General features: G+C 36.7%; 1 pseudogene; it reads right to left on the reverse strand.

The window, feature by feature from the left end:
• Positions 1-2,809: 2,809 nt before the first annotated feature.
• On the reverse strand, positions 2,810-3,744 carry LOC110258893 (olfactory receptor 9G4-like; annotated as a pseudogene).
• Positions 3,745-5,025: the final 1,281 nt, after the last annotated feature.

Below are 5,025 nucleotides of genomic sequence, written 5' to 3' on the forward strand. Positions count from 1 at the left end.
TCTATAATCATAAGAGATGAGTACTAAATACTTTGAACTTCACATGCTTATACCTGAATTCCTAATCTTCAGCCCCACATGTTGATCTATATGCTCATTTCTAAAATTAGGTAATAAATTTGATTCTTCTAGTTTCTCCAGCCACAAACCAGGAATCAACCTACTTTCTTTCTCTGCTGGCCCCGCTTCAACATCCATCCAGCACCTGAAAATGAGTAGCAAGGAGTGAAAATATCACACTAGCAATATGGATTGCACATCTACTAGAAGCACTAGCATCAAAAAGTGTGTCACCTTTTTGGTCCTCTTGTTTTCACCAGGATAACAGTTAATATATGATAATCCAGCATAACTACTAGACTGAACTTGAATTCTAGATCAGAGTTACACATATGGAATTCTATTTAGAAGATGGAGAGTGTGTGTGTGTGTGTGTCTGTGTCTCTGTGTGTGTTTAGCACAGGACAGAATCTGTATCTCTCTTGTTTCAGCTGAGGTCAGAGATAGGACAAACCACTTCACTGCCCCTGATCCCAGTTGCTTACCCTGGATAAAGAAGGACACTCCTGGAAGTGATACTCTTTTCCCCCTCCTTTGATAATTTGGCATGCTCTATTAGACCCTATACATGTATTCCTCAACAGCCCTTTGGGATTCCTTCAACCCAGTAGCCCAGAAATATGTACTTCACTCTCTAAAGACACAATTACAGTTCTTTTGGAATATGGGGATGATATATTAATTAGGATATGAAAATAATGAGGAGTATTTAATTAAAATTGGCTCCCTTAGTTGGTCTAAGTCACAATATGATTTTTTTTCCATATTGAAATCATGAGATATTTGCTAGTTTATTTTTATTTTTTATTGTAGTTGATGTAAAGTGGTCTGTCATTTTCTTCCATACAGCAAAGTGATCCAGTTATACATTTATATACCTTCTATTTTTTCCACATTACCCTCCATCATGTTCCATTACAAGTGATTAGATATAGTTCTCTGTGCTATACAGAGGGATCTCATTGCTTATCCACTCCAAATGCGACAGTTTGTATCTACTAACCCCAAAACTCCCAGTCCCTCCCACTACCTCTCCTTCCTTCTTGGCAACAGAAAGTCTTTTCTCCTGTCCATGAGTTTGTTTCTTTTCTGTAGTAGGTTCATTTGTGCCACATATTAGATTCTAGATACAGGTGATATCACATGATATTTTTCTTTCTCTTTCTGACTTATTTCACTTAATATGAGAGTCTCTAGTTCCATCCATGTTGCTGCAAATGGCATTACTTTGTCTGCCATGGGTGCAGCCCTAAAAAGACAAAAAGACAAAAAAATATTAAAAAACAAGTTAAAAAATTAAAAAAACACCTGTTTGAAAAAAAATTAATTGGCATTTTGATTTATTGACCAGCATATAATCTTCACTATAAAATGTAGATTCAATTTAATATTAATATAGTTTTTAAAAAGTAGCATTCACATTAAATGCAAAATAGAAGTGTATTTATTATATCTGGGATCCCAAGGGCTTAAATGACCTTATTATTCCCCTATGTTGATCCACTGATTTTCCCTACCTAATGAGATTTATGGGAATATACAGAAAATGTTATATTGAATTTGGATATTTGAGGAATACATCCTTTCTCTTTCTTGTCCAATACATACAGAAATTCTGTGTAAATGGAAATATAAGGAATATTAGAAATATTGTGATGAAAACAGAGAGGGCAATGACATGCTATTTAATGAATGCATATGAAAAGAAATCAGAAATGTCAGAGCTAGTACAAATGGTGAAGTGGTTACAGTTATCCATTTTACATTTTTAATATAAATGCATCTTATACATGTACTCATTGCAACAATAGCTATAAGCATTTAATAACAAAGTTCTAACTTCATGGCACAAGCCACTCATTCATCATATGTAACTAATAGTCCTTTGTTTTCCATGGTGTAAAGACTGTCAAAAAATAAAAATAAAAAGCATTTTCATGTACTGAAAATGAAGCTATAATTTTCTCTGTACTTAAAATATTATGGTAGAAAAAAAATGTGTCTAGAATAGAGTTGCACTTATGGTTGTTGGTTCATTTTTGCAGTTCGTTCCACTGGATGTTATTTTTCTTTATGGAAAAGATGAGGTGTATGAATTAAGGAAACATGGCAGACTGAGTCTCTGGAAGAGACCTCTTTTTCAGGGCAATACATTATCGTAGAGGCACCTGTTTCTCCGTGATTTACAATGATGTATGTTTCTTTTCCATCTAAATAACTATTACACATTTTGCTTAATATTAAATTGATGTGGAAGATACCCATTTACAAAGATATTTTCTATATGCTCATCTAGAGCTTTATGAATGAATATGGAGGGAATTCCTTACTAAAACTAAATGTGTATAAAACCTTGACTAGATTTCTGGATATTTAGCAATTCCAAATCATTTCCCCATAGAATAAAATTCGTTCACTAAGAGTCAACGTCAAACCATGTGCACAAAAACGACCTAATTCCTCTTTCTCCTTCTACAACCTTCCGAAGATGATTAAACAGATAAATCTTATAAAAATCTAGTACTGCTGAGAAACAACTACAGTATCACAGAACATCAAAGAGCCAAATATCATAAGTTTAAAATAATTTAATCACAACAATATAATAAACAATAAAAATGATCTTATCAATGTTTCATCTTTTAAGATTAATGTATTGCATTTACTTGAAATATTGCAATGTTTACAAACATGTTTATAAGCCACTAATTCAGAAAATGCAATGAAAGCATTCTGCAAAAAATGAACTTCATCTCTGAGACCTTATGATCTGAGTTGTTTTCCAGAAGGCTTCTTTGACATCCTTGTTTCTCACACTATAGAGGAGAGGGTTGACCACAGTGTAGAAGAGAGATGCCACTTTGTCTCTCCCCAAGGAGTAGGTGGAACTTGGCCTTGAATACGTGAAGAGCAAAGATCCATAGAAGAGCATGACCGAGATGAGGTGTGAATCACAGGTGGGGAAGGCCTTGCATCTTCCTGAGGCTGTGTGGATCCTCAGAAGAGCCAGAAGGATGTTAAAATAGGAGATCAGGATGGCAAGAATGCTGGAGAGGAAAGTGAAGCCCACCACTCCCAGGAGGACCTTTTCATAAACGTGGGTGTCTGTACAAGACATCTTTACCAATGGTGGTGCATCACAGAAGAAGTGGTCAATTATATTTTTGCCACAGAAACTCAAGCGAAAAGTATTGGCAGTGTGGGCTATGACATTCAAAAACCCTCCTATGTAGGAGCCAGCAATGAGTGCAGTACAGAGAGAATCAGACATAGAACTTGAGTCAAGCAATGGATTACAGATGACCATGTGGTGGTCATAAGCCATGGCTGCTAGGAGATAGCACTCCGTGTAGGCTACAACACAGGAAAAGAACAACTGGGCTCAACATCCAGCCATGGAAATGCGCTTATCATCGGAGACACAACTGGCCAGGATTTTGGGTGTGTACACAGTGGTGTACCAGAAATCCAAAAAAGACAAGTTGCCAATGAAAAATACATAGGTGTGTAGAGGCAGGAATCAATACAGATTAAAATAACTAGGGTCATGTTCCCTGATAAAGTGACCAAATAGAGAGTTAGAAATATTCCAAATAACATCATCTGTCACTGGGGGTCTGACGAGAGGCCCACTAAGATGAATTCAGTCAAGATAGTGCGATTTCCAACATCCATGTCCACAGAGGTGAAAATCTGATATGATAAGGAGACAGAAAAAATTAGTGCCTTCTCTGGTGAAAGAAATAAACAGAGGTATCAATTAAGTCAACAATGACTAGGAGACTTTCCCCCTTAATCCCTTACTATCTTTTTTTTTTAAAAAAAGGATATAATTTCAGTCTGTGACTTGAGAAGCCCACTGGAAATGCAGTCAAGATCTGATTTTATTTTATTTACTTATTTATTTAGCATCTTTTTAGGGCCATGCCCACAGCATGTGGAGATTCTCAGGCTAGGGGTTGAGTCAGAGCTATAGGCACTGGCCTACGCCATAGCCACAGCAATGCCAGGTTCAAGCAGCATCTGTGACCTACACCACAGCTCATGGCAACGCCAGATCCTTAACCCACTGGGCAAGGCCAGGGATCAAACCTGTGTCCTGATGGATAATAGTTGGGTTCGTTAACTGCTGAGCAACGACAAGATATCCAACATCTGATTTTAGAATTAAGGTCTTCATTTACCAATTGTTTGATGAAGTGCAAGTACCTTGTCTCATCAACAGTTAAGCAAAATGATGACCTCTGACAGTTGGTGTGATTGAATTTAGGTCATATTTCAGGAAAATATCCATCCAAATATCTGTTACATGGGAAGTACTCAAATATTTTCAGTGTTCTGTATATATTATTGGGAATTTTTTTATATGTCAGGCATTGTGTTAATAGTTACACAAATACCAATGCACTGTAATACTCCCACAACTATTAGTACAAATAGAAAAATATTTGTATTGCTCATTATGTTCAGATAGCATCCTAAATCCTATGATTAACCCACTTCATCATTTGCACAATTTGTAAGATAAGCATTATAATCTTCACATAGTTTAGGAAACATTTTCAAGGTCCCAGAACTGGTAAACAGCAGAGCTGGTATTTAAATCCAGAATTTTCTTTACCAAGAATACATGCTCTTGGTGTACCCATTATGGCACAGCACAAACAAATCATACTAGCATCCATGAGGATGTGGGTTTGATGCCTGGCCTCACTCAGTTGGTCAGGGTTCTGGCGTTGCTACCATGAGCTGCGGTATAGGTTGCAGATGTGGATCTGATTCCACGTTGCTGTGGCTGTTACGTAGGCTGGCAGCTATAGCTCTGATTTGATCCCTAGTCAAGTAGCCTGGGAACTACCATATGCCATAACTGCACCCCTTAAAAAGCCAAAAAAACAAAACAAAACAAAACTCTATTAAGCCATCTCTTATAAGTAAATATATTTCTCTCGCATTCCCTAATTA

Source organism: Sus scrofa, chromosome 1 (genome assembly GCF_054392235.1).
Source record: "Sus scrofa isolate SSC_HxYL_T2T_F1_AM1 chromosome 1, Sscrofa_HxYL_maternal_Yorkshire_Landrace_v2.0, whole genome shotgun sequence".
In the NCBI taxonomy this organism is placed as follows: Eukaryota; Metazoa; Chordata; class Mammalia; order Artiodactyla; family Suidae; genus Sus; species Sus scrofa.